The following is a 20,965-nucleotide window of genomic DNA, read 5'->3' as shown; positions in this document are numbered from 1 at the left end:
ACCTGCACCCAAACTCAGCAGACACCTCCTACAACCCCTCCCTCTTCCTCCACTCCCAGACCTTCTCCCTCTCCCCCCCCAGTGTCCCTAAGAAGCTTTTTCTGGCAAACACTGACCTCTTCCCTACCCCTCCCTCCCCCCGTCCTTCCCCTTGAGCCAGGGTGGCCAAAACCCAGCTCAGCACCTCAGCCACCACGTCCACATCCGCTGTGGTTTCTGCACCTGTCAGAGGCTCAAAGGGGGCACCCCTCAGCCCAGCTAGTGTGCCACCAACCCCTGCCAAGCAAAAAAAACATTCCGTCACCTGGCAAGGTGAAGAAGGGGACAGCATCCAGCAAGGGGAAGGACCCACAACCACCCAGCAAGGCCACCTCAATGACTCCAGCTGCCAGACCCAAGGTCACATCACCATCTGCCAAGGTGAGAAGGGGCACAATACAACAGGCAAGGCACTTCAGCCGTCCGAGGAGGTGAAAGCCTGGTGGCTACCAGCACAACCGTCAGCACTGCCACCTGCACAGCAGCCAGCAGCCCCGCCGCTAGCACCACCGCAAGCCCTTCAGCAAGCACCGCCACCTGCACCGCCACAAGCACCACTACTGTCAGCAGTAGAAGCCCCAATGGGCGGCCGTCCGAGGCTGCAGGAGAAGGGCTGGAGCCTCCCCGCCACCTGCACCGCCGCAAGCCCCGCCGCAAGCACCGCCACCTGCACCGCTGACAGTAGCACCACTGCCAGCAGCAGCAGCCCAAGTGGGCAGCCGTCCGAGGCTGCAGGAGAGAAGCTGGAGCCTCCCTCCGCCACTAGCAGCACCCACACCAGCACGGGCACAACCACCACTGTGCAGCCGTAGCCACCGCCGGATGGACTCTGGCCCTGCCTCCATGGACTATCATGCATTCTGGTCACTGCAAATCTCGTGGCTCAGACACCCTGGTGAAGGACTGTGAACTGCCACACCCCAAGTGTTGCATCACTGGGCACAAAGCCCCCTCCAGAACCAGTGGAGACATGCATCCACTCACCCGATCCTTGTCAGGATGAAGCACACTGGGCACAAAGCCCCCTCCAGAACCACTGGAAGAAGGCATCCACTCTCCCTATCCTTGGCAGGATGAAGCAGTTTGGGCACAAAGCCCCCTCCAGAACCAGTGGAGATATGCATACACTCACCCGATCCTAGGCAGGATGAAGCACACTGGGCACAAAGCCCCCTCCAGAACCACTGGAAGAAGGCATCCACTCTTCCTATCCTTGTCAGGATGAAGCAGACTGGGCACAAAGCCCCCTCCAGAACCAGTGGAGATATGGATCCACTCACCCGATCCTTGGCAGGATGAAGCAGACTGGGCACAAAGCCCCCTCCAAAACCACTGGAAGAAGGCATCCACTCTCCCTATCCTTGGCAGGATGAAGCAGACTGGGCACAAAGCCCCCTCCAGAACCAGTGGAGAAAGGCATCCACTTGAGAGGCTGTGGCCTTGCACTCCCTAGGACCAAGCAGTGGGCAAACCACGCACTTGAGAGACTGTGGCTTTGCACTCCCCAGGACCAAGCAGTGGGCAAACCACCTGCTTGAAAGACTTGAGAGGCTGGCGCTTTGCACTCCCCAGGATCAGGCAGAGGGCAAACAACCCACTTGAGAGACTGTGGCTTTGCACTCCCCAGGACCAAGCAGTGGGCAAACCACACGCTTGAAAGACTTGAGAGACTGTGGCCTTGCACTCCCCAGGACATCGCTGTAGGCATGTTGCCCCCTCCAGGAGCAGTAGCGTTGTCCCATTTTCTGGCTGAGGTGCCCCACCCCTTCCCTGTCCCCCTGAGGTGCCTGTGTGTTTTCGACCTGATGCCCCTGCAGTGTTCTCTCTGTATTGAGGCAGGAGTCAAGTGTGGGCTTGGCCTATGAGTTTTGGCCCAGTGGCCCACGGACATTTTGAGTGGACAATGTACCGCCTTATGTACATATTGTATATTTTTGTAAATACTGTTCTTCAAATTGTAACGTATATCTGACTATTTCTAATATGAAAATAATTTGACTCAGTTCCTTTTGTCCTTGCATTCTTCCAGAGGGTTACGGGGTGTAAATGTAATGTTGATGCATGTGTTTGTGTGTATGGTGTTGGGGGTGAGGGTGGGGGTGGGGGTGGGGTTGTTGCATGTGTGTGTCACTCTCTTTTTCCTTCCCCCTCCCGTGTGCTAGGTGCAGTACTCACTGTGGTCATCGCCGCTGCCATTCGTACTCCTGGTAGATGAGAAGATAGACCAGCATAGGCAGGACGTGCAGCTCGGGCTCCATGGCATCCTGGTTCTTCGTTGAGTGTCGAGAGGTGAGTGGTTTTCCTTCTGTGTACTGTTTCCGCTGTGCTTTTGATGGCGTTGGTACCGCACCAGAAAAGCTGGCGGATGGGCGGGTTGTAATGGGGTGGGCGGTACATTGTCTTAAGCATGTCTGTTGGCAGTTACTTCTGCGGTGTTTGTTGCTATCGCCGTGGCAGTCAGTGTTAAAGTGGCTGTCTGTGTTGGCGGTTTCTGCTGTGGTCGTGATTCCATTTTTTTTTACTGCGGCCTGTTGACGGTATTACCGCCGCTTTAACACAGACCGCCAGGGTTGTAATGAGGGCCTTAATTTCAAAGAGAGACTTGTGGTGTGGAGAATAGAGCCCTCCTGTCGTTTGTGAGGTAACATCTACAAATATGCAATCGAAACCAAGAAACTGCTATTAAGTATAGATGTTTGGAAAACCCGCAATGTTCAAGCGGGTGGATATATTATTTTGATATTGTACTTTGGGGGCAAATGCAAATTTATCTTCTTTTTCAGTGTTTTATTACTGTACTTTCATATATTCAAATAAAAATCAAAACTAAATATTTAAAAACATGAAATATGGAATCTCCACGTCTGGTTGTCATCATCCTTGGTGAAGCAGCAATGAGAGATTTGCAAAAGTGCAGGTCCTACCAAAAAACCTTCACTGTAACAACAGAAACTGCGTTACCCCCCCTTATCCCAAACAGCTACCAAATAGCAGTGCTCAGGAAGAACTAATCAGGCCCTCACTGAATTTCTAAGGGAAGCCATGTCTGCATCCTCCTTCACTTCAGTATTTGGTGCTCCTCTGTCCCACCACAGGAATGCAAGCAATTCACTGGGAAGCAAGGAGATTCAAAGTGGCCCCAGCACTCATAGAACACAGTCTTACTACCGTACATGTGATACACATTTATTGCACTCACACACTTGACAAGCACGGGGGATGTCAGCACAGTATTTGTGAGGTTCACATAACCGCGGATGTTCACACAAGAGTTGTCAGTGCTCTCCCTCTGATTCAGAGAATAGTCTTGTCACATTAAAGATTCAGAGAACCCAGTACGCTGCCAGCACCGCTTTATGTGTTTCAACCCGCTATAACTGCACGTGTTGGCTGCTCTTTCAGGTCACAGAAGAGATTGTGGCTTCACATTACCAAGGACCGGCCTCAAGTCTCTGTGGTCATGCAAGCTTAGCATGGCATCACGGCCAACAAAAAAAAAGACAGGATACCAGCTTCATATGCACTTGGATGATCAGGGCAGTGGTACATATTTATCGTGCAGGGAACGTTCCGATTTTTAAAAACTTTGAGGACATCTTGAGCTCTGCTGTTCACCACAAGCTATTCCACAGCAGAATTTCATATCATATTAATTAATTTGTTTTATAGTGCTTACTACCCTGATGAGGAATTGAAATGCTTTGTAGACGGGTAGCATTGTACTCCGTGGATACCAGAGTTTATTTGCAGTGCTCGTTGTAAGTGTCCCAGGTGGTCATATATGATGCAACATTATCACAGCTAGAATACAAATTAGTTGCATGCAGTTAGTCAAGAGGAAGGATGGTGCTGATCGTTGTTTTTAATGCCGATGCTTTCGTTTTGTATCAATTTGCATTCCTAAATATGTCTCTGTGATGAAAGGAAATGACTAGAGCTCATGCAGTATAGAACGTGCGCTCTAGTTGGTGGTTCTTATAGTACCCCGTGTTATTAGTCGGCAGTGGTTTTTGTGAGAGTACAACGACATGTTTGTGTCATGCAACTACAGGGTAGTCTAGTGGGAAGAACTCAGCAGGATTAAGGGTGAAAAGGACAAACAGTAGAGGAAAGGAAGAGACATGGACTGAGTGGATTCAGTTATTAAGGGTATGAAAAAAGCCTGTTAGTTAAGTCATGCGCATCGGGGTGTGGCCGAACGCACATTGAATAAGACGTGCTCTTTAGAGCTCCGGCCTGGTTTGTCATTCAAGCCCAGAATAAAGCTTGATTGAGCCCTGAGTTCACCACTGCGAGTGAGCGATCGGCAGGGAGATCCGTGCAAGGGCGGGGAGGCGAGCACAAAGTGAGGACCTCCATCAATCAGGGGTAAGACCTGCAGTGAAGAGGAAAGACCCAATGGCAGTAGCGATGCACTAGGCTGACTGCTGAAAGCAAAGGCCACTGCGCTAACTTGTTACGGGGCTGGATGAAACTGGATCTTGAATGTGGATCTCCTTGAACAAAGTAAGGAAGATGCTTGGCGGGGAGGAGTCATTCGTGGATTAGAGCAGACGATCGGCCTGATTGCGGAGAAGAGAAGAAACGGTCACAGGGAGTTTAGATAGTTAATGGCGTTAATGGCGCAGCAGCGAGATATTGCGCGTGGAGTCAGCTGGAGCAGAGCAGCAGGGGAAGTCTTTGATAAATGGGTGCCTCCTTCTTCCAGAGGAGCCAAATGAGCTAGTGAAGGAGCAAAGATTCTGCCTGATTTTCTCCAAATTTCAAGGTAATTTGCTTCATTCTGTAGGTTCAATTTATCTCCCGGAGAATCACTGCGTGTCCTAACCATGGTGTGCACAAGAGAAACTTGACAGGCGGGGCAAGAGAGGAAAGAAACGTAGGCCCTCATTATGACATTGGCGGTAAATCCCACTTACCGCCACGCCAACATAAGACCGCCGCGGTGGTTAACCCCCAAGCATATTATGACACACACATACCAATCCGTCACTATACAGCCACACACACAAGTCCGCCAGCCCAAAGGTCAGTGAAAAAAACTGGCGGTATCCAATCCCACACCGTTACACCAATAGAACTACGCCCACAACATTATGACCCACAAATCACTGCAGCGGACATTCAATGGCGGTAAACCATTGGCGGTACATACTGCCGCGCTCAAAATAAACACACTCAAATAAAACTACACCACATTGGACAATTCAAACAACACACACCTGACACCCATACACACACCACACCACTATAAAACACACACCCACATTACCCACAACCCTTTATGACTAGAAAGAATAGCCACCAGAGAGACATACAGCAAGAGCACCCACACAACCAGAGCCATATGACAACATCACCTATACACCATCCACGCATCTTACATCACACACCCCAACACATCACCCCACACACCCTCACCCACGGCACCACAACGACACCCCAGGTTCTCAGAGGAGGAGCTAAGGGTCATGTTGGAGAAAATCATCCGGGTAGAGCCACAGCTATTTGGATCACAGGTGCAACAGACATCCATTGCTAGGAAGATGGAGCTATGGCGGAGAATCATAAACAGGGTCAATGCAGTGGGACAGCACCCCAGAACAAGGGATGACATCAGGAAGAGGTGGAAGGACCTACAGGGGAAGTTGCATTCCATGGCAGCAAGACACCAACTGGCTGCACAGAGGACTTGCGGTGGACCCCCACCTCCCTGCCCACAACTAACAACATGGGAGGAGCAAGTCTTGGCAATCATGCATCCTGAGGGCCTGGCAGCAGTACAAGGAGGACTGGACTCTGGTAAGTCATATCTCTATTACTATCACCCCCCCTACCTGCATGCCATCATAAACCCCCTCCCTCACCCTCACTCCCACCACTTCCCCACCTCCCATATACCCCACCATCACAATCCACTCATCCCAATGCCAAGCCCTGCATGCAACACCAATGCATGGACTCCCTTCACAGACCTGCATGGACACCTATCACCACTGCATGCACACTGGAGAGAATCACCTAGCCCACCAAATAGCAACTCACACAAAGGCAAATCTGCCAGGGCAACAACAACCATAGAGGGCTACACACCCATGCACAATATGTCACACGCAGAAACAATAACACTGCATTTACATCCCCAAAGGTACCCCAGCCCATGTCACTGGAGAAGAGGTGCTAGCAACATCCAGCCCCCCCCCCCCCCCACCCAGAAGAGGCCCACAGTGATGACAGCAGCTCTGCTCGTCTGGATCTGGATGACCAACCTGGCCCATCAGGGATCTCCGGACAGTCGGTTACCCAGGCACAGTCACACACCACCACAGAGCCTCCCCCCCCCTCAGGAAACACCACCACAGCACCCACCCAGAGGGCCCATACTTCTGTCCCCAGGACACATCAATCAGCAGTGTGTCCATCTCTACAGGGACCCCAGGCCACCCCATAAACACAGGACGATCAGGGACCTGGGGTCAGTGGCAGTGGGCACACGGTTCAGGGGACAGAGGCACAGGACAACAGGGAAACTGGGAGGACTGCTGTGCGACAGGGGGAGGACAGGCCCAGGGAACAGACTCTCCAGGAGGCACTCACCACTATCCTGGGAGCATACCAACATTCCCAGGCTACGCTGGGCCAGATACTGGACAAGTTGCAAGAAAACATGCAGCTGCAGGAGGGACAGTACATGGGGATCAGGGAGGACTTGAAGGACATCACACCCTGGTCTCCACTGCAGGGGTGCTGGCAGACACGGCCAACACTATGAGGGAGGCAGTGGCACACCACCGGGCCCCTGACACTAGCCAAACCATCGAACATCCCTCCACCTCCGCTGCTGCTAGTGGACAGGAGGTCCCGCCACTGGATCAACAGGCCATCAGCACCCCTCCCCCTGCAGGAGGAGAACCACCCGGCAAACGTTCCCTGCAATCCAGGCAGAAGCCAGAGACTATTGCCAAGACCCCTGCCAGGAAATAGGACTCTCCTGATTGTGTCCCACTCTGTCATCCTGTCCACCTTGAACTGCCATTGCTCCCCTTCCTATGCCCCCTTGGACAATGCACCTGTGATACAAATAGACTGGACTCTAACCTGGACTTTCCTCCATCATCACCCCAGCCCATTCCACTACTCCCTCTACTTCTTAGCACTTAAATAAACACCCTTTGAAAAAATACAAGTATGGAGTATGTCAAATGATTTAAATATGTATTTGTTTAACAAGGTTTAAACATTGTAATTCAACTGTACAATAATGTATACATAGGAAAGACCTGTAGTTGGCTGCAGTCAACACACCAGGAGCGATAGTGGGGCACAAATATCTGCAAATAGATATGCCAAAGGGTAAAGTGAGTGGCCATAGAAGTGGGAAACACAGCCTGCCAGTGACAATGTCAAAAACAAAACTGTCCATTAAATGTGAATGTACACTGTCTTACATGTGTGTCATTGAAAGTATTGACAAATTATTGCACCTCTGTTGTCCTCTTCCTCATCCTCTGCCTCCTCATCTTCACTGTCCACAGGGTCCACTGCTGCCATACGGCCATCTCCAGCCTCCTCCTCCTGCAGAAAAGGCACATGGCGGCGCAAGGCAAGGTTGTGCAACATACAGCATGCCATGATGATCTGGCAGACCTTCTTTGGTGAGTAGCACAGGGATCCACCTGTTAGATGGAGGCAACAAAACCTGGCGTACAGGAGGCCAGAGGTCCTCTCTATAATTCTTTTTGTTCACCCATGTGCCTCATTGTAACGTTCCTCTGCCCTTGTCCTGGCATTCCTCACAGGGGTCAGTAGCCATGAGAAGTTGGGGTAACCAGAGTCATCTGCAAATATCGAGGGACAACTGTTAGCTACACACTAACCCTTAGGGCCCACACCACACACCAACATATACTGGGTGGGAACCAGGGTTCACCTACTAGCCACATCCTGTGCCTCTGGAGTTGAGCCATCACATTTGGGATACTGCTATTCCTCAGGATAAAGGCATTATGCACAGACCCAGGATATTTTGCATTGACGTGGGAGATGTACTTGTCCGCCAGGCACACCATCTGCACATTCATGGAGTGAAAGCTCTTTCGATATCTGAATTGAATATCTGTTCATTTCGCTGAAGGGACAAATGTAATATGTGTTCCATCAATTGGCCCAATAATGTTGGGGATATGTCCCATTGCATAGAAATCAGCTTTCACAGTGGCCAAATCCTCCACCTGTGGGAAAACGATGTAGCTGCACGTGTTTAATCAGGGCATACAACACTCTGGTCAGCACTATTGAGAACATTGGCTGAGACGTTCCTGCTGCCAAGCCCACTGTCACTTGGAAGAAGCCAGTTGCCAAGAAATGGAGCACTGATAGCACTTGCAGAAGAGGGGGGATCCCGGTGGGGTGATGGATAGCAGAGATTAGGTCAGACTCCAATTGGGCACACAGCTATGTGATTGTGGCCCTGTCCAGTCTATAGGTGAGGATAATGTGCCTGTCCTCCATTTTTGCCAAGTCCACCAGGGGTCTGTTCATGGGGGGGGGTGTCTCCATCTCCTATTCATCTGCAGCGGTTGCAATCTAGGGGGCAAAATAGTGAGCAGCTGGTCATTATCTCTTAATTCCAACAACTACAGTTCAATGCATGTTGTGACTGTAACGTTATTTTGTTGGAGATGTCCAAATGGTGCATTTGTGTACTGTGACGCAGTTACGATCCATGGTCTGCCCGCCCACCTTGAAATGGCGATTGCCTGTCCTGTATGGAGGGCCAGGTGGAGATGAGGTAATTCCGCTGATCTTGTGCGCCGTTGCGGGAGGCGGTCAAAAACCGCCGTGCAACTCCTCATGGTTAACATTGGGCCCTATGGGGTACAGTGGCCAATGGTGATGTACGCTGGCGGTGATGGTATGTACCACCGTGGACGTCACCGCCATTTTCTATCTGTTCACTCACTTGCTACCTGACCTTCAACAGGAGAGGGCCTACGCTGCATGTGCAGTTGTGACCTGTGTCTGGAACCTACCATGGCACGTGTGACTGGGGAAAGGGCCCCTGCCTTATCCTCAGTGGAGTTGGAACGAGTGGCGGATTGGGTCCTACCCTAGTACTGAATGCTGTATGGGCCTCCAGACCAACAGGTGAGTGCACTGTGGACACGATGCATGTGGCATGAATGCATGGAATGCTGTGTGAAGGCCTCATGTACGGGGTGGGTGGTGGATGGGCCCTGGGCAGCGTGCAGCATGTATGGTGGGCCATGTCTGTGCTACTGGGGATAGGAAGGGGCATGATGGGTCATGAGTGTAACAGGCGGTCAGACTAATACCTTTCTCTGTGTCCATTTCCATGCAGGTCAGCACCCATCAAAAGAAGGGTATATGACGTGCCATTGCCAAGGACGTGCAGACCCTGGGGGTCTACGGCAGGCGGAGCACCCACTGTAAGAAATGGTGGGAGGACCTGAGATGCTGGGCACGGAAGACCGCAGAGGCCCGGTGGTGTTGTTGGTGCCATTGACCAAGTATATCCTTTGTGCCCCCCCGCCCCTTATTGTTTTGTCACCCTGTCCTTATGTCCTTTAGCATCATCTGGCGGAGGAGCAAGTGCACTGGCGACGGAGAGAGCTGCACCCCACAGGACCCAGGATGCCGAATCCACCAAGGGTGAGGGCAGCAGTGGGACGGAGGGTGAGGGGAGCACCACGGCAGAGACAGGAGGGGACAGTTCGGACACGGATTCCTCCTCCGATGGAAGCTCCCTGGTGGTGGCGGACACCTCTGTGCCCACCCCATCTACAGGTACAGCCGCCACCCCCCATACCAGCACCGCCCTCCCAGCAGCCCCTCAGCGAGTTTCCTGTGCCCGCTCACCCAGGAGGGTGTGCATCTCCTTCGCCCCAGGCACCTCAGGCCCTGCCCCAGTTAGCCCTGCTACCCTGAGTGAGGAGGCTATTGACCTCCTGCGATCCATCTCTGTTGGGCACTCAACCATTGTGAATGCCATCCAGGGGCTGGCAGCCCAAATGCAACACACAAATGTATTCCTGGAGGGCATTCACACTGGCATGGCGGTGCAACATAGATCAATCCAGACTCTGGCCTCCTCTCTGATGGCAGCTATTGTCCCTGTTTCTAGCCTCCCCCTCCAACTTCTCAATCCCATTCCACTAAACCCCAACCTATCCCATGCAGACAGTCAGACGAGCATGCACCCAGGACAACACACAAGAGTGGACATGGCAAACACAAGCACCACACTTCATCCCACAGGCACTCACACAAACACCATCCAGAATCAGACATACCAACATCCACTGCCTACACTGTGGCCCCCTCCTCCTCCTCGTCCACCTCCCTCCCAGATGCGTCTACACTCACTCCTGCATGCACTACATCCTCACCCACTACCCCCATCACCAGCACACTTAACAGCACACGCCCCTCTCTGGCAATCACCACGCCCACTTCAATGCACACGTCCCCTGTGTCCTCTCCCACTGTGTCTGTGCCCCCTCCTCCCAAAGTACACAAACGCAAGCATTCAGACACCAACATCCATACACCTCACAACAGCATCCAGCCCATGTAACTGCACCTAAACACAGCAGACAGACACCTCCTACCCCCACTCCCTCTTCCTCCACTCCCAAACCATCTCCCTCTTCCCACCCCAATGTCCCTATGAAGCTTTTCCTCTCCACCATCGACCTCTTCCCTCCCAACCCCCCGGTCAGGCCAGGGCAGTCAAAACCCAGGCAAGCACCTCAGCCGCCCAGTACACAGGCATAGTTGTGTCCACAGTTACTCCAGGTGGGAGAGGATCCCGGGCCCCAGCCAGCCATGTTGAAAGGGTGTGTGCACCAAGTGCTGCAAGGAAGGGCAAGGAGGCAGCGCCAGCTGCTGCAAGAAAGGGCAAGGAGGCACCCCCAGCTACTGAGAGGAAGGGCAAGGAGGCACCCCCAGCTGCTAAACGGAAGGGCAAGGAGGCACCCCCAGCTGCTAAACGGAAGGGCAAGGAGGCACCCCCACCTGCTAAACGGAAGGGCAAGGAGCAATCCCTGGCTGCTGAAGGTAAGGGCAAAGGGCCTGCACCAGCAGGCAGAAAGGACAGGAGGCCTGGTGCTGGGACTCCGTTGGAGCCCCCACCTCCAACCATGGTGGTTCAGCCGTCGGAGGCTGCAGGGGAAGGGCTGGAGCCTCCCTCCGCCACTGCCAGCACCACCACCAGCACCACTGCCAGCAGCAGTAGCCCCAGTGGACAGCCCTCTGAGGCTGCAGGGGAAGGGCTGGAGCCTCCCCCCACCACTGCCAGCACCGCCACCAGCACCGCCACCTGCACCACCACCAGCACCACCACCAGCACCGCCAGCAGCAGCCCCGTTGGGCAGCCATCTGAGGCTGCAGGGGAAGGCCTGGAGCCCCCCCACCACTGCCAGCACCGCCACCAACACCACTGCCAGCAGCAGCAGCCCCAGTGGACAGCCGTCCGAGGCTGCAGGGGAAGGGCTGGAGCCTCCCCCCACCACTGTCAGCTCCACCATTAGCAGCACAATTGCCACCATTGAGCAGCCGTCACCGCCGGCGGACTGTGTGTAGCCCTGGGGCCCTGGGCTGTTGTGCGGCCTGGCCCCAGCAAATCCTGTGGGTCTGACACCCAGCTTAGAGGCAGTGACCTTGCAATCCCCAAGATCTGCATCATTGAGCACAATGCCCTCCAGAACCAGTGGAAGAAGCCATCCACTCACCCCATCCTCCACAGGATGAAGCTCAATGGGCACAATGCCCCCTCCAGAACCAGGGGAAGAGGCCATCCACTCACCCCATGCTTGACAGTAAGAAGCTCTCTGGGCACAATGCCCCCTCCAGAACCAGTGGAAGAAGCCATCCACTCACCCTATCCTCCACAGGATGAAGCTCACTGGGCACAATGCTCCCTCCAGAACCCGTGAAGAAGCCATCCACTCACCCCATCCTCCACAGGATGAAGCTCACTGTGCACAATGCCCCCTCCAGAACCAGTGGGCAAATCACCCACTTGAGAGACTGTGGCCTTGCACTCCCCAGGACCAGGCAGTGGGCAAATCACCCACTTGAGAGACTGTGGCCTTGCAATCCCCAGGACCAGGCAGTGGGCAAATCACCCACTTGAGAGACTGTGGCCTTGCACTACCCAGGACAGAGTGATGGGCATGTTGACCCCTCCAGGACCAGTGGCGTTGTACCATCTTACGGCTGAGGTGCCCCCCCATTCCCCGTCCCCCTGAGGTGCCTGTATATTTTCGACCTGATGCCCCTGCAGTGTTCTCTCCCTGCTGTTGCAGGAGTAAGGTGGGGCCTTGAACTTTGTAATGTGGCCCTGTGGCCCACGGACATTGAGGACTGGGCAGTGTCCCTACATTTGTAAATATGCATATACTTTTTTATTTTGATGCACGTATTTATACTATTTTATCTTATTACACTCACTTTAATCAATTCCTTTTGTCCTTCCATTATTCCTGAAGTGTACGGCGCTGAATATGTAATGTTAATGCATCTGCTTGTGTGTATGGGGGTGGGGGTGCTGCGTGTTGTGTGTGTGTCACTCTCTTACCCCCCCTCCTCTGTGTGCTAGACGGCAGTACTCACCATGGTCGTCTTCGCCAGCGTTGGTGTTCGAAATGGAGCAGAAGGTAGAAGATCATGGGAAACACATGCAACTCAGGCTCCTTGGCGCCGTGGTTCTTCCCCAAGTCTCCACAGGGGAGTCCTTTGACTTCTGAGATCTGTTTCCACCAGGCTTTTGATGTCGTTGGTACCTCCCCGGAAAAGGTGGCGGATTGGTGTCTCATAATTCAGTGGGCAGAACATTGTCTTCGTTACCGCTGTGGTGCCTGTTGATTTCGCCTTGGCGGTCAAGGTTTTAAAGTGGCTGTCTGTCTGAGCGGTTTCCGCCGTGGTCATAATTTCATATTTATTACCACCGGCCTGTTGGCGGTATTACCGCCGCTTTATCACCAACCGCCAGGGTCGTAATGAGGGCCTTAGTATGTGCCTCTAAACTGCTAGCGCCGAACTGCGACACACCCTGCCTCGGGAAGTCATCTGAAGTTGCACCTGAACGCTTGGAGGATGAAGTGCAGTCAAACGCTGCATTAGGCACAGCAAAAAATCACCCAAGCAGAGACCAGTGAGGTTGTACGATATTGAAACATTAAATAGACTTTGGGGGGCCTTATTTAGCCCTGGGAAATCATGGCAATATTCCTGGATCATACAGTGGTAGTTCAATAAAAAGGGCATCCTTTATTGAAATGAAACTGTGTGAAAAAAACAATATCCCATATATGCTACTGCATGCTGCTGTAAAGCAAGCTTGGACACTTGTCACTACAAGGCCCACCTACTCCTTAAAAGAAGACGCAAACGTTGACTCCACCGTAAACATGGAAAAAGGCTAACATAGGCCAAAAATGATGAGGGCATAGCAGGGCCCACTGCACTCAGAGAGTACACAGGGAGCACGGGGGAGATGGAGAGGTTTGAATCCATTACAGTTCCTAAGGTCCTTACCACAGAAGAGGTTGTTGGAGGCATGCCTTGTTCTGCACACCACTTTGTTAATTGGGTGCAGTTTTTCTATTTCTTGCACTTTAGGATATCTATTTATGAGGTGCTGATATTGGGGAGAGTCACTATCACTAATTTGTCTGTGACTTTGAAAAAAATGATCTCATCTTGAGAGGTCGAGGTATTTTATTTTAGCAATTTCAAAAATTATCCGGATGTCATCTGCATAGTTGTAGCATGTGAGATCAGCAAAACAAATGAGTTCTGGTGGTTTGATTTAGACATTGAACAAAAGATAAGAGTATTGATGCTTGCAGAATTGTACTCTAAATAATGCATGGGCTGAAGGAGAGCCGGGTGGCAGGGACTGGGGGTACTCTGGATTGTGGCGAAATGATACGGTCTTTAAGGTCGGAGTTAACCCAGGCAAGCATATTTCCTTTGACACCAATATTATTTAGCCTCTTGGCTTGAATGTTGCAAATGGGTCAAAGGAAATGACTGCTGCTACTCCCTCCTGCTTTGTCCACTGTAGTTTTCTGGTAGTCCTGAATGGAAATTAGCGCAGTTCCCAGCTATAAGCCTGAGTCAAATAGAAAGCAGTTTTCCTCAAGGTGTTTTGCAATCTGAGAGCCCTTTATTAAAATTTTCCAAGGAATGGTCCTTTTAAAAGTGGTTTAGACATCAATTCTGGAAAGTGATGTGTGCTGACACATATGAAGGCAGTGGGTGGAGTAGCCATCCTGCGGTCACAGAGGTTTCAGAGCTTTGAAGCCTGCTCGGAGCCCACTTGGAGCCGCTTGTTTGGCTTGAAGGTACGGCAGAGTCGTGCCACGGCCTGCCTGGTCCTTCCCTGGTGCGTGGACCCCGGGGAGTTGTGCTGCCGCTGAGCAGCTTTACGCCGACCCTCCTAGCCTTCTGGTGCTGCTTCCTAGCTGATTGAGATTGCATCGCTGGGGTTGTGCCAGCACTGGTTTTTGCTGCTGGAACCTGCCGCCGGACCGCTGGGAAGTTGCGACAACACGGGCAGGCTCCTTACGGTCGTAGCGGCAGTCACTGGTCTTTCTCTTCCAAATTTCCTGCACTGTTCGCTCCCTTTCACAAGTCACTTTATCGATACAGATGTCTTCAAAACAGTTCACTGGGGGTTATTCATCAAAATTTGTCTGGACTCGGGACTTTGGAACTGGTTGTCTCAGCTGTTATCAGGATTGTGGCTCCTCACAGACTGATTTCTGATCACTACAAACTCGTAAGAAAAGTCAAAGAGGGAAGCTGTGTGAAGCAAGGTAGATAACATCATGGCCTTGCTGGGTGGGCCGTGCTCCTTGCCCTTGCTGCATGCTGTCCCCTTCTTCACATTGGCTGGTGACGGAATGGTTTGGTCCTTTGCAGGGGTTGGTGTCACACTGGCTGGCCTGACGGGTGCCCCCTTTGAGCCTCTGTGAGTTGCAGGTACCACAGCAGAAGCCAACTTGGTGGCTGAGGTGCTGGTCTGGGTTCTGGACACCCTGGCCCGAGGGGAAGGACAGGGGGGAGAGGGGGAGGGAAGAAGTCAATGTTTGCCAGGAACATCTTTTTAGACACACTGGGTGGGAAGAGGGAGAGGGTTTGGGAGTGGAGGAAGAGGGAGTGGTTGTAGGAGATGTCTGTCTGCGGAGTTTGGATGAAGGTGCATGTGCTAGATACTGTTGTGAGGTGGATAGATGTTGGGTGGGTGGGTGCTTGCGTTTGTGTACTTTGGGAGGAGGGGTCACAGACACACTGGGAGAAGACACAGGGGACGTGTGCATGGATGTGGGGGTGGTGACTGCAAGTGAGGGGTGAGTACTGATGGGCGTGCTGGTGATGGAGGTAGTGGATGAGGATGTACTGCATGCAGGTGTGAGTGGAGATGATACTGGGAGCGAGGTGGACGACGAGGAGGAGGGGGACACTGTGGGATGATGTGTGGTGCTTGTGTTTGCCTGAGCCTGTGTGTTGATTTGGGTGAATGTTGGTCTGAAGGTGTGCTTGGGATAGGCTGGGGTTGAGGGGATCGGGACTGGGTAGAGGAAGTTGGAGGGAGGAGGCTAGACACAGGGACTAGGGCTGCCATCAGGGAGGAGACCAGAGCCTGAAATGCTCTCTGTTGGGCCGCCACGCCAGAGCGAATGCCCTCCAGGTATGCATTTGTTTGTTGCAAATGCCTCTCGACACCCTGGATGGCATTCAGAATGGTTGACTGCCAAACAGTGAGGGATCTCGGGAGGTCAATAGCCTCCTCACTGAGGGCGGCAGGGCTGACTGGGGCAGGGCCTGAGGTCCCTAGGGCAAAGGAGAAGCCCAACCTCCTGGGTGAGCGGGCACGAGAAACACGCTGAGGGTCTGCTGGGAGGGCAGTGCTGGCAGGGGGGGTGGCAGATGTACCTGTTGTTGGGGTGGGCACAGAGTTGTCCGCCAGAGAGCTTCCATCGGAGGAGGAGTCACTGTCTGTGGTCTCCCCTCTTGTCCCCGTTGTGGTGCTCCCCTCGCCCTCCGTCACACTGGTCCCCTCACCCTCAGTGGATTTCGGCCTCCAGGCCCATGTGGGATGCAGCTCCCTCCGTAAACAGTGCCTCTGCTACTCCGCCAGATGATGCTAATGCACACAAGGACAGGGTGACAAAACAAAAAGGGGGAAGAGACAGAGGATACACTTAATCAATGCCAGCAACACCACTACTGTTGGCGTACACAACACACAGGGAGCAGCCCTATGCACTAGGCCATGCCCAACCATTTACCAAGATAGTCACCAGGCCATGTGGTACAATGCCTAATGCCATCAGCTGCACACCTGATACCCACAGGACCCTGCCCGGTAGTAGATGGCCACTAACACTAATGTGGTAGGAGTGCTTCAGAGCCTGCCCAACAAGGGACCTACCCTGGCCTAGGGGCACCCATACCCCACATCCCCACCCAGGTACCTCTTAACACGCGCAAAGTCAGGATTCAGAATCAGTACTCACCCCCTTATGGCTGTTGTGATGCCTTCAAATGCCCATCCAACTCCAGATAGGCCACCACCAGGGGGGTCAAGGTGCAACGGGCACCCCTTTGTGCGCAGGTCCTCCAACCTCTTGCAGCAGTGGGTGCTCCACCTGTCAAAGACCCCCAGGGTCAGCACCTCCTTGGCGATGGTACGCCAAATACCCTTTTTCTGGTGAGCGCTGACCTGCAGGGAAAAGACAGCAGAAAAGGGAATTAGTCAACCATCCGGACCGTCAGATTCATGGCCCACCAGATCCCTCCCATCCCCTGACACACATACATTGACCACCTTACATGCTGCACTCTGCCCAGGATGCCTCTGCCTCCTCTCACATGTGGCTTACATACACAGCACTCCATACATTCATGGCCCACGCATCATGCTCACATTGTACTCACCTTTTTGTCTGGAGGACCGTAGAGTAACGTGTTCTTGGGTAGGACCCCATCCACCAGTTTATCTAACTCCTCTGCAGTGAAGGCAGGGGCCCTTACCCCAGACACATCTGTCCCCTGAACTGTGTGCCCACTACCACTGACCCCAGGTCCCTGATCATCCTGGTTTTGTGGGGTTGCCTGGGGTCCCTGCAGTGGTGGACATACTGCTGATTGACGTGTCCTGGGGACAGTGGCATGGGCCCGCTGGGTGGGTGCTGTGCTGGAGTTTCCTGAGGGGGGAGGCTCTGTGGTGGGTTGGGACTGTGGCAGGGGAACCAACTGTCCAAAGGTCCCGGATGGGCCAGGCTGGTCATCATGATCCAGGTGTGCAGAGCTGCTGTCGTCACTGTGGGCCTCTTCGTGAGGGGACTGGATGTAGCTGGCACCTCCTCTCCAAATGCAGCGTTATTGTATCTGCGTGTGCCATCTTGTGCATGGGTGTGTTTCCCTGTATGATTGTGATTTCCCTGTCAGCTTTGCCTTGTGTGAGTGGTGATTTTGTGGGCTGGGTGAGTCTCTCTACTGGGCATGCTGTGGTGATGGGCGTCCATGCAGGTCTCTGTTGGGGGTCCATGCTTTGGTGTTACATGCAGGGCTTGGTATTGGGATGGGTGGGTTGTGATGGTGGGGTATGTGTGAGGTGGTGGAGTGATGGGGGTGAGGGTAGGAGTAGGAGTTTGTGATGGCATGCAGGTAGGGTGGTGGGGATAAAGTAGTGAAGATTTGACTTACCAGAGTCCAGTCCTTCTGCTACTCCTGCGGGGCCCTCAGGAGGCATAATTGCTAAGACTTGCTCCTCCCATATTGTTAGTTGTGGGGGAGGAGGTGGGGATCCACCGCCAGTCCTCTGTACTGCTACCTGGTGTCTTGCAACCACGGAACAGACTTTCCTCCCATAGGTCGTTCCACCTCTTCCTGATGTCATCCCTTGTTTTGTGGAGATGTCCCACGGCGTTGACCCTGTCCACGATTCTCTGCCATAGCTCCATCTTCCTTCTAATGGACGTCTGCTGCACCTGTGATCTGAAAAGCTGTGGCTCTACCCGGATGATTTCCTCCACCATGACCCTTAGCTCCTCCTCTGAAAACTTGGGGTGTCTTTGGGGTGCCATGGATGTGGTGTGAGTGATATGTTTGAGGATGTGTGGGGTGATGTATGGGGTGATGTGTTGGGGTGTATGCTGTGATGTGTGTGGATGGTGTTCTGTGTCTCTGATTGAGTGGGTGCTCCTGGCTTGTGTCTCTCTGTGTTGGCAATCTTTTTTTTTGTTGAAAGGGTTCTGGGTAATGTGGGTGTGTGTTTTATAGTGGTGTGAGTGTGTGGGTGTGGTGTGTGTATGTGTGTCAAGTGTGTGTAGTTTGAATTGTCCAATGTGGTGGTGTTTTGAAAATGTGTGTGTATTTTGAGCGCAGCGGTTTGTACTGCCAATGGTTTACACCGCTGCTGCGGTGATTCGTGGGTCGTGATACAGTGGGCGTATTCCTGTTGGCATAACGGTGTGGGTTTTGCTATCGCCAGTTTATCACTGACCTTTGGGCTGACGGACTTGTTTGGGTGTCTGTATAGTGGCGGAATTCTCAGTGTGGGTCATAATACCCGTAACGGAATACCGCCATGGTATGTTGGTGGCCGTCAGCACAGAAGTAGGTGGCATTTACCGCCACAGTTGTAATGAGGGCCTCAGGACTGAAAACGGAGAGAGACAGATTTTAAAATACAGCCTTTCCAGGGAGGAGAAAACACAAGAGGATGTCTCCTGGTCTTGGCTCTTGAGGAATTTAAATGAAAACAAGTGGTGGCTCTAAGCTTCCTTTTAAGCAATAATATCTCAATTATATCTTAGAATATCACTGGATTGAATGCATATAAGTTAAAAAGTGTGTCTAGATTCTCTTCAGCAATTATTTTTCTCCTAGAGACCTGGTCCATAGCTTAATTCGATTGGAACAACTATTTTGTCACCGACATCCCTCCTACAAGGGTCAGACGAGGACAAGCCAATGGAGGTCTTTCTATCCTACTGACACTAGAGATACAGTGGGACTTTGAAATAGTTCATCTCCTGAACATCAACCTACAATGCATCAAAATAAATCTCCGGAAATGTTCCCTCAGCGGATACTTTATTTTTCTTCAAATTATATGTTCCTCCACATCCTGAATTTAATGGTTTGCTGGCTAACATGTTAGACTTAATAGAATCGGCCCTGGAGTTAGGTGGTAAGTCACAAATGTTATTAATGGGTGACTTCAATGCAAAAATCTCCAGTACTCTGTTAAAAGCACACAAAAATAAGGATCTCGAAGAAATGTGGTTTATCCCTGATCCTGTCTTTGCGGCTACCATTAAGGAGGATAAACGCAGAAGAATACTATTGGAATAACTAAATGGGGTTAATGGAGTGATCCTAAGTGGTAGAAAAGAAGGGGGTATTCTGCCAGCATTTACTAGAAAGGGGTCAAAGGCCTCTCTTTACTGGACTATATCATAATTAGCTACGATCGTTATAAAAAAGTCCATCTTTTTTAAGCTAAATTTGTACAAGGTAGTGACCATGCCCTAATTTACTCAGAACTTGTGTTAAATCTACATAAGTCATTGTCGTGGTCCTTAGTAGAAGGAAAAGGAGAGGCTTTAATATCCAGCAAACAGGGACAAATTATATGGAATTCCAAAAATGTTCCTAAGATGAATGCAGTAATTATTTAATGGGAATGGCACAAGGCATTTAAAGGAAGCAATCCAAATGTATTTTTTGAAGAGATAATTTCTGCAGCAGTCCTTATGTTTCAGAGGAGGTCTGTAAATAGTACTTATATGGCTCCCAGTAAAAAGTGCCTTTAGAACTTGTACTTTCTCGTAACTTAAATACATTTGTCATCAATTTATTGTCTTCTCAATTGGCAGAGAAATCCTGGCTTTATGGAAAAAGCAAAGGAAAATTTGCCAGTCTAACAAAAGAGCTACTATAGGGCAGAACTGCAGCAAGCAGCCTCACAAAAACAGCAAAGTCTTCTGGCAGCTCATCTCCAAGTTCATGGGTAGCAGGAAAATGACATCTGCAATTCCTATCCCACAGAAGGAATGGATAGTTTATTACTCCGAACTGTATGGAACTCGCTTTATCTAACCGTGAGGAATCCTTCCATATCCTTGCAAGCTCTCTAGCTTGCTCAGCACGTAACAGCCCCCAATGCGAAACTGACTAAGTCATATAAAAGGAGAGCAAGACCTTCTGCAGCAATGAGCCCTGATAAGATACACAAAAAAAACTACAAGATGACTCAGAAGGAACGAGCAAGTTTCTCACTGTGCTCTTTTCATATTGTTATGAAACAGGATGCATTCCAAGCTCATGGTCCAGAAGCAGTGATCCTTCTACACACAAAAAAGACTCCTGCCTAGCCCCTTCCAACTACCATCAAATTGCACTTCTTCACACAACAGGGAAGATCTTTGCCTCCAGTTTTTGGATTATCTTAAGGGCTGGGCTTTTTCAAGGGGGGTAATAGCCATAGTCAAAGCGGGTTTCCAGTCCAAACACTCAGTGACAGACAACACTGCAGTATTGCAAATGGTAATTAACAAGTATGTGGTGACTAAATTGCAAGTGGTATACTATGTGTTTGTTGACTTTTCTACAGCTCTCAACAGGGTTGATTGTCCCACCCTATGGAGGAAACTAGTGAGAATGGGAATCCACAGCTCCTTACTACAGCTAATAGTTGCACTGCACACATCCACTTGGTGTAAAGCCCTTATGGGGGATGACAGGGGGTTGACCCCTAAGATATCAACACAAAAAGGCCCTGAAAGAGGGATGAATTTTAGCCCCACTTGTTTTCCTATGTCTTAGTGACTTACCTGATTATTTTCTGAAAGCAAATAATCTCCCTCAGATGCCAGGCCATTTT

Source organism: Pleurodeles waltl, chromosome 12 (assembly GCF_031143425.1).
Source record: "Pleurodeles waltl isolate 20211129_DDA chromosome 12, aPleWal1.hap1.20221129, whole genome shotgun sequence".
Taxonomy (NCBI): domain Eukaryota; kingdom Metazoa; phylum Chordata; class Amphibia; order Caudata; family Salamandridae; genus Pleurodeles; species Pleurodeles waltl.
Note: the sequence above shows the minus strand (reverse complement) of the source record.